This window comes from Phyllobates terribilis, unplaced genomic scaffold (assembly GCF_046119375.1).
Source record: "Phyllobates terribilis strain yellow unplaced genomic scaffold, ASM4611937v1 Scaffold_2__4_contigs__length_985480577, whole genome shotgun sequence".
In the NCBI taxonomy this organism is placed as follows: Eukaryota; Metazoa; Chordata; class Amphibia; order Anura; family Dendrobatidae; genus Phyllobates; species Phyllobates terribilis.
The window spans coordinates 257,429,528-257,442,257 of record NW_027362762.1 but is presented as its reverse complement, the minus strand read 5'-3'; positions in this window follow the sequence as shown (position 1 = coordinate 257,442,257).

Genomic DNA, 12,730 nt, shown 5'->3' with positions numbered 1-12,730 from the left:
GTCTTCAATGAATCTCGCATGTCTTGTAAAAAAAAAAAAATGAATGACTCTTGTATAATTCTTACATGTTTGGAACCAAATGATAGAAACAATTTGTTGTGGCTTTATTACAGACTTCCAATATGGAGCAGCTTTTGCTTTAAACTTTGCACAACAGCAGACCTTTTCCTCACTTCTGTACAGTCTCTGGTCTCTCTTTTTTCAGGTGCGCCTGAGATCACGTCACCACCGCGCCGACGCCTCAGACACGCATTGTATGCGCGGGACTTGTCAATCACTGTCACTGACAGTCTGATCAATCCAGGCATCTTCCCTAGATCCTCTGTGATGTTACTTTACTGCATCACTCAGCATCAGCGTTCTCTTTCTGTGACTCCGCTATGGTGGCACCTTGAATAGTTACAGAGGCGATATCTTCTCTGTAACCTGGTGCAGCTTTTACACAATTTGTGACGACATCACGTTTATTCCTAATTATGCCAGACGTATTATTCAGTAGGTCCAGGGACATGAGCTATTGTTCATATGAGACTGAACGTTTACTCTTCTTGTAGGTTGAATTGATGTTTGTTGATTTGTTGAAGGCCTGTTTTTTATCTATTGTATCAGCTCTTACAATTTATTCTTCTAAATAACCTTGGAGGACAAAGATGCAGGTTAATTGAACATCTAATGTTTGTTAATATGTTGGCTATCCATTGTATCAATCCATGCAGATTGTTGTTCTGCAAACATTACAGGACAAAATATGCAGGTTAATTGAACACTCGAACAATGAGAGATGACCTCCTCCCATCTTCTCTTAAACCTGTGGATAATGCCTGGAAGGACAGCTGTGGGTATAAAAAGTAGTGTTGAGCCACCCCCGTAGTGTTCGAGTTCGGTTCGGTTCGACGAACACCCGTGTGTTCGCCGAACTGTTCGTCGAACTGTTCGTCGAACACCTTCGAACACCGTTAAAACCAATGGCAGGCAAACAAAAACACATAGAAACACATAGAAAACACCTTCAAAGGTGTCCAAAAGCTGACAAACTGCTCAGAAGACATAACTAACACATGGAAAAGTGACAAGTACATATAGTCATGCGAAAATAAAAGAGGTGGAGGAGTAAAAGGAGGGGGAGACACAGATATAGGCATGTCATGCCCTTCTAAAATCCAAAAAGTGAGAAGCCGACACGGCCAGTCCGCTCCTGCCCGTGCCACCTCCGTGTCTTCGGGTTTGTGCCAGAGCCGCGGTGAACCCTGATGGCCAGCCCCCCTCTCCCAATACTGGTGCCTGTCCGCTGGTGGGTCGAGCGAGCCCCCCTGTGGTGGAGGCAGCTCTAAGCTTTTTAATTTAAATTGTCTCTCTAATTTGAATGAATACACTTTAAATCCATTTACAAGGATCTATTGGAGGGCAAGTCTCATGCCAGCAGCCGCGTAATTCCAGCTCCAGTAGCGTCCACTAAAGCTGCTGCAGTTAAAAAGCTTTTATAAGGATCGAGCTCGGCTGTCCACCGCAAGGCATCCTACTGCCAGTCCCAGCCCCTATGCCTTGGGGTGCCTCCTGATGCTCTTCACTGAGTATCCCGTGGTCCCGAAGCATTTCCTTTGAAAAAATGAAGTGTCCAAACTACAGGTGGTGTAGCTTGCTTAACAGCCGGGATAATCCGCTGACTAGCAGACCCTGCTACTAGGCACAAAGTATTTCCTGGACTAGATGCAGTTAAAAATTTGTAATTAGATACTCTCGTTGGATGCTGAGAAAGCATTCCATAGAGTCTCCTGGCACGCCATATATGATTCTCTTAAAAAGCTTGGGGTAGGGGTCTAGGGGACCCTTTTATAGCCAAAATCACGGCCCTGTATCGCAATACGTCACCTAGGCTGAAGATAAATGGAACTGTAGCACCCTGAGGGCTCGGTTGCTACAGAGGTATTGCACCTCACCCAGAGGTGTGATATCTCACTCTCAGGTAAGGATGTAGTGTGGATCAGGACCCGACAACTGCATGCATTACACCACATTGCCGTGGGGCAGGGCGACCAATATGCCCCTGAGATGGGCACGACAGTCCCTGTCCCTGGCTGGAGTGGGGGGAGGGAACACTGAGGAAGGGGAACCCTGTAGTGCAGGAGCAGGGAGGAAGCAGTTCCTGGGTGCATTGAGAAGGGAGTATAAAAGGTGGGCACCATCTTAGTTCAGTGCAGAGAAGTCTGAGCAGAAGTGGCAGGGAGCAGGGGCTCTGCATGAGCTCTGCTCCGGAGGCGGGCCTAGTAACAGAGGCCCAGGCCTGGAAGAGGGAGAAGGAAGGAAGAGGAGCGGAGAAGGCTCCAGGAACGAGGAACGAAGGGATCTCAGGGGTGCGGACGGGCGAGTCGCCACCGCACGCCAGAATCCACCTGCGTGGAGGGGTCAGGCCAAAGGGGGAGACCGGTCCCCAAAACTAGTGGAGGCAGGAAACGACCCTCAGCTAGAAACAGGAGGCTGTGACATTTTATGTGGCGCAGCCCCTCGCTACACCCGCTAGGAAGGCACCACATAGGGTCAGGGAAACTGGCGCCAAGTTTACCAAGAGGAGGCCCGAGGCAGCCGGACAGAAGGGTTGGTAAGAAAGGCCAGACAAAGGACACACAAAGGGGGTCCTGTGAAGTGCTCCAAAGTTATCTGGGAGCTGTCTGAGCCCCTCACCTGGTGAGCACAGTACGACGTGGGCAGCCGTTACCTGCAGACGTGGTCTGGATAATAAGAACTGTGAGTAAAGGCCCTGGACTGCATCACTGACTCCGTGTCATTACTGCTGCTGCCCTGCACCATCACCCCCATCCTCCGCATACACTGCCCTGAGGCTATACTCCTCCCGTGGGGAGTTATGCTACGCTCTGCTGCACCCACAACACCAGCCTCAGCGGTCTGCCCTGGAGCGGCGGTTCACTCTGACCGCAATCCACGGGTGGCGTAGTCGGACATTTAAACATCAAAACCACATAAATAGTTCCGCCACTGGTTTGACCGCCCTGAGCCACGGAACCGGGTTGCCGCCACGGAGACTACAACCACCAGCATCCACCAAAAAGGGTCCGGCTCCAGGTGTCCCAAGGCCCAGCGGGCGCGTCAGAACATTTTCATCACCTTTCACAATCACCAATGGGACAAGGCAGGGATGTTCTCTGTCCCCTCTCTTATACATCCTAGTGACGGAGCACCTGCTCTCATCAATTCGCCATAACCCCAATATTAGGTGGATTGAGGTGGGAGGCACCGAGTACAAGTGCTCTCTATTTGCTGATGATGTCCTAGTATATATCACTCAATCACATATATCCATCCATGCTGTTATGGCTGAAATAGATCACTTTGTTACATGGTCAAATTTTAAAATCAATGCAGCGAAGTCTGAGGCCCTCGATGTCTCCCTCCCCAAATCCATATAGGATTCCATCCAGTCCAACTTTCCCTTTGCCTGGCCCTCACAGGGTATCAAATACTTAGGAATTCCTATTCATAGAGACCTCTCCCATCTATGTTATCTTAATTTTGGGCCCTTTATTGAACAACTCCATACAGACCACGGTTGGCAAGTTAGAACTGTAAGATTCACTACGTGAACCACTGGTGTTTTGTGGAAAAGCACATGTACACTGTGTTCCAAATTATTATGCAAAAAGTGTTTAGGAGTGATAAGGGAAGAATTTGTTTGTTTGTCAGTTAAACTCATTGATGGTGATGTGTGTCAGGGCTCTTTATATCACTGTAAGCAATTGCAGACACCAGTGTTAATTAGTTTGTCAGGTGTTTCCAATGAAAGGCAAGACTACTTAAGAAGGCTCTCTCACATTATTCAGCAGCCTACATTTTCTGCCAAAATGGGAAAGAAAAAGGATGTGTCGGCTGCTGAGAAGCAACAAATTGTGGAGTGTTTAGGTCAAGGCATGACTACAATCAACATTGTGCGATGATCAGGATGAAGTGTCTTGGCAATCAAGAAGTATGTAGCTGATTCACGGTACACACGTGTGCGTGCTGATAAGGGCAAATTGAGGACTCTTTCCTACAGGCAATTACGTCAGGTTGAAAGAGCAGCGGCAAAAAAGCCTTGTCATAGCAGCAGACAAATTTTTGAAGCTGCTTGTGCCTCCAACGTCCCCCGAACAACAAGATGCAGGGTCCTTCAGAGGTTTGCAGCTGTGCATACGCCATCCTGTCGACCTCCTCTATCCACTTCACACAAGCAGAAACGGCTCCAGTGGGCCAAACATTACATGAAGACTGATTTCAAAACTGTTTTGTTCACGGATGAGTGCCGTCCAGCGCTCGATGGTCCAGATGGATGGAGTGGAGGATGGCTGGTTGATGGACACCCCACGCAAACACGGCTACAGCGCCAACAAGGAGGAGGTGGAGTAATGTTTTGGGCTGGAATCATGGGGAGAGAGATTGTCGGCCCCTTTAGGATCCCTGAAGGCGCTAAAGATGAACTCCATAATGTATGTGGATTTTCTCAAACAGCACTTCCTGCCATGGTTCAAGAAGAAGAACCGTGTATTTCACAGCAAGATCATTTTTCTGCATGATAATGCACCATCTCATGCTGCACATAAAACATCTGCATCTCTGGCTGATATGGGCATAAAAGGGGACAAACTTATGGTGTGACCCCCATGCTCCCCTGACCTCTACCCCATTCAGAACCTTTGGAGCATCATTAAAAGGAGTGTCTATGATGGCGGGAGGCAGTTCACATCTAAGCAACAGCTCTGGGAGGGTATTCTGTCCTCATGCAAAACAATTGAAGCAGAAACCATCCAAAACCTGACAAATTCAATGGACGAGAGAGTTCAGAAGCTCCTTTCGAACAAGGGGTCCTATGTGAAAATGTAACATCACCTAGAATAAAGTTTTGAGTTGAAAACTGTTTGATTTCAGTTTCTAACAACCTGCTAATGCTTATAATTTCAAAAATGACCATTTTTTTGGTCTTTATTAAAATGAAAAGGTTGATCGAAAAGTTTGGGGGATCTAAGAGTGTGGCAACCCAGTAGTCATGATTACTTCGAATTCTGACAATATGAGGGTCATGCTGCAGGTAGTGCAGCAAGAAGGCACTTGTGTCTTGCGCATCTCGGAGCCCCAAAATTATTTTCCGGGCTAGATGCAGCTAAAAATTATTTTTAATTTTAAATCTGGTGGAGCTTATTATAGATGGCCTAATAGGATCAGTGCTGCACACTGCTACAAAGCCCAAATTATTTTCCAGTCAAGATACAGATAAACATGATTAGTAATTTGAAAGCTTAAAACGGTTGGTAGGGTGATTTTAAACAATCATCAAGCTTTTACTCTCCCCAGGATGACACAGGGGTAGAAAAGTCGTTTCGGATCCATGATTTGTTCATCTTTATGAACGTGAGTCTGTCTACATTATCAGTGGAGAGCCGCGTGCGCTTATCTGTCAGCACACCACCAGCAGCGCTGAACACACGTTCAGACAGAACGCTGGCTGCGGGGCATGACAAGATCTCCAAGGCGTAAGTGGCTAGCTCCGGCCATTTATCCAGATTGGAAGCCCAAAAAGAGCAAGGGTCCAGTGACACAGTCGTGGCTTCAATGTTTACTTGGAGATACTCCTGTACCATCGTCTCTAGGCGTTGACTATGTGTCAGACTTCTTGTCTCCTGTGGCCTTGCAAAGGATGGGCTAAAAAAGTGGTGAAATGATTCCGCAAAATTGATGTTACCACCAGATACTGTGGTTCTGTTACGGTTTGAGTGCTGAACACTTGACGGTCCCACGGTTGGCAAGTTGGAACTGTGAGATTCACTACGTGCACCACTGGTATTTTGTGGAAAAGCACATGTAAGATTCTGCAACAGTCTCTGCTGATACTCCTGCATGCGTGCATCCCTTTCTATGGCAGGAATAATTTCTGCAAATTTACTTTTGTACCGGGGATCTAACAGTGTGGCAACCCAGTAGTCAGGATTATTTCTAATTCTCACAATTCGAGGGTCATGTTGCAGGTAGTGCAGCAAGAAGGCACTCATGTGTGTTGCGCATCCAGGAGCACCAAGTCCCTGTTGTGTTGGTGGCGAGGTAACAATCATGCTTCCTTCCTCTGTCCTCTCCCCCCAACCTCGCACAACAGAAATGTGATCAAGGTCTCCCTCATCTGATGAGTCTTCCATCAGTTCGTCCTCCACTCTTTCCTGGGCTCCTGCACCTTCCTCACTAGTTTGGCTGCTACCATGCGCCCTGGTAAAACCATCTCCCCCAACCTCACATGCCTGCCGCCTTGGTGCTGCCGACCGTCTGGACTTTGCAGATGTTAGCCCTTCCGCATACAACTCCTCCTCCTCTACTTCCTCCACCTCCTCTTGTGCCACCACCTGACTCCGAATTCTGTTTAACATGTGCTCCAGCATGTAAATCACCGGAATAGTCATGCTGATAATGGCATCGTCAGCACTAAACATCTTCGTCGCCATTTCAAAACTGTGCAGAAGGGTGCATAGGTCCCTGATCTGAGACCACTCCTCCAGCGTGATTTGCCCCACCTCTGAGGCTATACGTCAGAACGTATTGCACCAGGGCTTGTTGGTGCTGCCACAGTCGCTGCAACATGTGCAGAGTTGAATTCCACCGGGTAGGCACATCGCATTTTAGCCGGTGAAGTGGCAGGCCCAACGACTTCTGTAGAGATGTAAGTCGCTGAGCTGCGGGATGCGAATGGCGGAAGTGAGCACACAGCGACCGTGCCCTCTGCAGAAGGCCATCTAGTCTGGGATAGTGGGCTAAAAATTGCTGGACAACCAGGTTCAACACGTGAGCCATACAAGGCACGTGTGTGACATTGCCCCGGCGAAGGGCCGCACCCAGGTTTGCAGCATTGTCGCACACGGCCTTCCCTGGTTTCAGGTCCAGTGGAGACAACCATTCATGAAATTGGTTCTCCAGAGCTGACCACAACTCCTCAGCTGTGTGACTCACATTTCCCAGACATTTCAATGTAAAAACCGCCTGATGACGTTGAGCCCTACTGCCAGCATAGTAAGGAGGTGTGCAGGATCCCTTCTGCGCAGTTAGAAAGCTTGTGGCATGACCAGACAGGCTTTGGGTGCAGGTGGAAGACCGAGAGGAGGTTGAGGAGGCAGAAGCAGTGGAGGAACTTTGACATAAAGAGGATTGACGCACAACTCGTGGGGACGGCAAGACTTGGACAGCAGCCCCTTGTCCTGCTGTCACCATAGTTACCCAGTGCCCAGTCAGCGACATGTAACGCCCCTGTCCATGCCTACTCGTCCAAGTGTCTGTGGTGAAATGCACCCTGTCACACACAGAGTTTCTCAAAGAAGCGGTGATGTTGTGTGCGACATGCTGGTGGAGCGCAGGCACACCTTTCTTTGAGAAGTAGTGCCGACTGGGCATCTGGTACTGGGGCACTGCGACGGACATAAGGTCTCGAAAATCCTCTGTGTCCACCAGGCGGAAAGGCAGCATTTCTGTAGCCAAGAGCTTGCAGATGGTGAAATTCAACCTCTTAGCTTTCTCATGGCTAGGAGGAAATGGTCTTTTACTTGTCCACATCTGAGGGACCGAGGGCTGGCTATTGTGCTTAGACGGGGTTGATAAGGGTGTCCCCGGCAAACTGCCGGTCTGTGAGGAAGATGCAGGCGGACATGTTAGGTTGCCTTGATCCAAAGGTGGTGCTATCGATGTCGGACAGCGCTCAACACCAGCTGGTGTTACCACCTCCAAAGAAAATGATGACCTGCCAATCAAGCTGGCTGTTGCGGGTAAAGAGGTGGCAGGTCTGCGCCCCAAAACAGGTGTGACTGCTGTCCCCCCAGTCACAGAGGATGAAGAGGCCGCGGATGCACAAGATATGGCAGACGGTGGTAGGCCCGGCCAGCTAGGCCGCATTGTAGCACACTGAGCTTCCCACTGCAACTTATGCTTCATGTCCATGTGCCGGTTCATGCGTGAAGTACTCAAACTATGTATTTTTTGGCCTCTACTTAGCTTTTGCTGACAAATGTTACAGATAACACGAGTTGGGTCATCTTTATCGATCTGAAAAAATGCCCAGGCTATGCAAGGCTTAGCACCCATGCGACCTGAAGAGCCACCACGACTTGTGGTGAGAGGCAGAGTTGTGTTTGAGGATGCAGTTGTTGACGTGCTTCCAGTACTACGTCTCTGTCCAGGAAGGCGCAACCTGACCTCGTCGTCACTAGCATCTTCCTCCACCTCCTCTGCTGACCTCATCTCTTGGCTGACTGTGGGTTGACAGTAAGTGGGATCTCCAACCTCATCATCATCACCCTGTGTGTTATCACACCCGTCGTCCTCAGAGCCAACCTGTTCCTGCCCTGACAAAAAACTAAAGTTGTCGCTCCAATCAGGTATTTGAGTCTTATCATCGTCTTCCTCATTGTCTCCACCAACAGGAGTTACAGTTTGGGAATGAGGGTCTACATTATGGTCAGAACCTTCTGCGTCTGGTCCTGGATCCGACTCATAAAGATTCTGGGCATCAGTGCAGATCATTTCCTCGTCTGGATTCACAGAAGCGCTGGAGTCAACCTCTGATTCCCAGGCTATAGTATGAGTAAACAGCTCTGCAGACTCAACCATCTGTTCTACCTCATACTCAGACGGGCAGCTGGAGATTTGGGAGCTGTGAGGAAGCAAGTGCGATTTGGGTGACACCTTTGAGGACTGGAGTATTTGTGATGTTGAAGTTGATGTGGAGGAGAGCCCACTTAAAGGAGCACTTGATATCCGTTGAAGCACCTGCTGTTTTTGTGCCTCATCTGGAATTTGTAGCGATTGGCGTGGCCGTAAGAAAGGGATCTTATCACATTGTCCGCTAAAAGAAGTAGACATTTTAGTTTGGCTGGAAGATGGTCTTTCTTCTGCAGATGTTACTGTTGCTTTAACACCTACCCCACGGACACAACCTTTTTTCCCCTTCCCAACACGCCTATTCCCCTTTCCACCAGCAGCAGGCCTTTTTCCACTCATTTTGGTGGTTAACTAATTCACAACTCTGGAGTTGTTTGCACAAAAAAACAATGGATGGTAACCGAGCAGAGCTGAGTGGCCAAACTGTGGTATTAGGCCAAAACTATTGGCTGGGTTAGATGCAGAAAAAAATATATTCAGTTTGCAACCTGATGGAGGTCAGTATAGATGGACTAATAGAGAAAGTCCGACACACTGCTACAAGGCCAAATATTTTTTCAGAGGTAGATGCAGAAAAAAATTATATTCAGTTTGCAACCTGATGGAGGTCAGTATAGATGGACTAATACAACAAGTCCCACACACAGCTAGAAGCCCAAATATTTTTTCAGAGGTACTGTAGATGCAGATACAAATTATTTTTAATTTGCAACCTGATGGAGGTCAGTATAGATGGACTAATACAACAAGTCCCACACACAGCTAGAAGCCCAAATATTTTTTCAGAGGTACTGTAGATGCAGATAAAAATTATTTTTAATTTGCAACCTGATGGAGGTCAGTATAGATGGACTAATACAACAAGTCCCACACACAGCTAGAAGCCCAAATATTTTTTCAGAGGTACTGTAGATGCAGATACAAATTATTTTTAATTTGCAACCTGATGGAGGTCAGTATAGATGGACTAATACAACAAGTCCCACACACAGCTAGAAGCCCAAATATTTTTTCAGAGGTAGATGCAGAAAAAAATATATGCAGTTTGCAACCTGATGGAGGTCAGTATAGATGGACTAATACAACAAGTCCCACACACAGCTAGAAGCCCAAATATTTTTTCAGAGGTACTGTAGATGCAGATACAAATTATTTTTAATTTGCAACCTGATGGAGGGCAGTATAGATGGACTAATACAACAAGTCCCACACACAGCTAGAAGCCCAAATATTTTTTCAGAGGTACTGTAGATGCAGATACAAATTATTTTTAATTTGCAACCTGATGGAGGTCAGTATAGATGTACTAATACAACAAGTCCCACACACAGCTAGAAGCCCAAATATTTTTTCAGAGGTACTGTAGATGCAGATACAAATTATTTTTAATTTGCAACCTGATGGAGGTCAGTATACAGTACAGACCAAAAGTTTGGACACACCTTCTCATTTAAAGATTTTTCTGTATTTTCATGACTTAGAAAATTGTACATTCACACTGAAGGCATCAAAACTATGAATTAACACACGTGGAATTATATACTTGACAAAAAAGTGTGAAACAACTGAAAATATGTCTTATATTCTAGGTTCTTCAAAGTAGCCACCCTTTACTTTGATGACTGCTTTGCACACTCTTGGCATTCTCTTGATGAGCTTCAAGAGGTAGTCACCGGAAATGGGTTTCATTTCACAGGTGTGCCCTGTCAGGTTTAATATGTGGGATTTCTTGCCTTATAAATGGGGTTGGGACCATCAGTTGTGTTGTGCAGAAGTCAGGTGGATACGCAGCTGATAGACCTACTGAATAGACTGTTAGAATTTGTATTATGGCAAGAAAAAAGCAGCTAAGTAAAGAAAAAAGAGTGGCCATCAATACTTTAAGAAATAAAGGTCAGTTAGTCCGAAAAATTGGGCAAACTTTGAATGTGTCCCCAAGTGCAGTTGCAAAAACCATCAAGCGCTACAAAGAAACTGGCTCACATGAGGACCGCCCCAGGAAAGGGAGACCATGAGTCACCTCTGCTTCAGAGGATAAGTTTATCCGAGTAACCAGCCTCAGAAATCGCAGGTTAACAGCAGCTCAGATTAGAGACCAGGTCAATGCCACACAGAATTCTAGCAGCAGACACATCTCTTCAACAACTGTTAAGAGGAGACTTTGTGCGGCAGGCCTTCATAGTAAAATAGCTGCTAGGAAACCACTACTAAGGACAGGCAACAAGCAGAAGAGACTTGTTTGGGCTAAAGAACACAAGGAATGGACATTAGACCAGTGGAAATCTGTGCTTTGGTCTGATGAGTCCAAGTTTGAGATCTTTGGTTCCAACCACCGTGTCTTTGTGCGACGCAGAAAAGGTGAACGGCTGGACTCTACATGCCTGGTTCCCACCGTGAAGCATGGAGGAGGAGGTGTGATGGTGTGGGGGTGCTTTGCTGGTGACACTGTTGGGGATTTATTCAAAATTGAAGGCATACTGAACCAGCATGGCTACCACAGCATCTTGCAGTGTCATGCTATTCCATCCGGTTTGCGTTTAGTTGGACCATCATTTATTTTTCAACAGGACAATGACCCCAAACACACCTCCAGGCTGTGTAAGGGCTATTTGACCAAGAGGGAGAGTGATGGGGTGCTACTCCAGATGACCTGGCCTCCACAGTCACCAGACCTGAACCCAATCAAGATGGTTTGGGGTGAGCTGGACCGCAGAGTGAAGGCAAAAGGGCCAACAAGTGCTAAGCATCTCTGCGAACTCCTTCAAGATTGTTGGAAGACCATTTCCGGTGACTACCTCTTGAAGCTCATCAAAAAAATGCCAAGAGTGTGCAAAGCAGTCATCAAAGCAAAAGGTGGTTACTTTGAAGAACCTAGAATATAAGACATATTTTCAGTTGTTTCACACTTTTTTGTTAAGTATATAATTCCACGTGTGTTAATTCATAGTTTTGATGCCTTCAGTGTAAATGTACAATTTTCTAAGTCATGAAAATACAGAAATATCTTTAAATGAAAAGGTGTGTTCAAACTTTTGGTCTGTACTGTAGATGGACTAATACAACAAGTCCCACACACAGCTAGAAACCAAAATATTTTTTCAGAGGTACTGTAGATGCAGATAAAAATTATTTTTAATTTGCAACCTGATGGAGGTCAGTATAGATGGACTAATACAACAAGTCCCACACACAGCTAGAAGCCCAAATATTTTTTCAGAGGTACTGTAGATGCAGATACAAATTATTTTTAATTTGCAACCTGATGGAGGTCAGTATAGATGGACTAATACAACAAGTCCCACACACAGCTAGAAGCCCAAATATTTTTTCAGAGGTAGATGCAGAAAAAAATATATGCAGTTTGCAACCTGATGGAGGTCAGTATAGATGGACTAATACAACAAGTCCCACACACAGCTAGAAGCCCAAATATTTTTTCAGAGGTACTGTAGATGCAGATACAAATTATTTTTAATTTGCAACCTGATGGAGGGCAGTATAGATGGACTAATACAACAAGTCCCACACACAGCTAGAAGCCCAAATATTTTTTCAGAGGTACTGTAGATGCAGATACAAATTATTTTTAATTTGCAACCTGATGGAGGTCAGTATAGATGGACTAATACAACAAGTCCCACACACAGCTAGAAGCCCAAATATTTTTTCAGAGGTACTGTAGATGCAGATACAAATTATTTTTAATTTGCAACCTGATGGAGGTCAGTATACAGTACAGACCAAAAGTTTGGACACACCTTCTCATTTAAAGATTTTTCTGTATTTTCATGACTTAGAAAATTGTACATTCACACTGAAGGCATCAAAACTATGAATTAACACACGTGGAATTATATACTTGACAAAAAAGTGTGAAACAACTGAAAATATGTCTTATATTCTAGGTTCTTCAAAGTAGCCACCCTTTGCTTTGATGACTGCTTTGCACACTCTTGGCATTCTCTTGATGAGCTTCAAGAGGTAGTCACCGGAAATGGTTTTCATTTCACAGGTGTGCCCTGTCAGGTTTAATATGTGGGATTTCTTGCCTTATAAA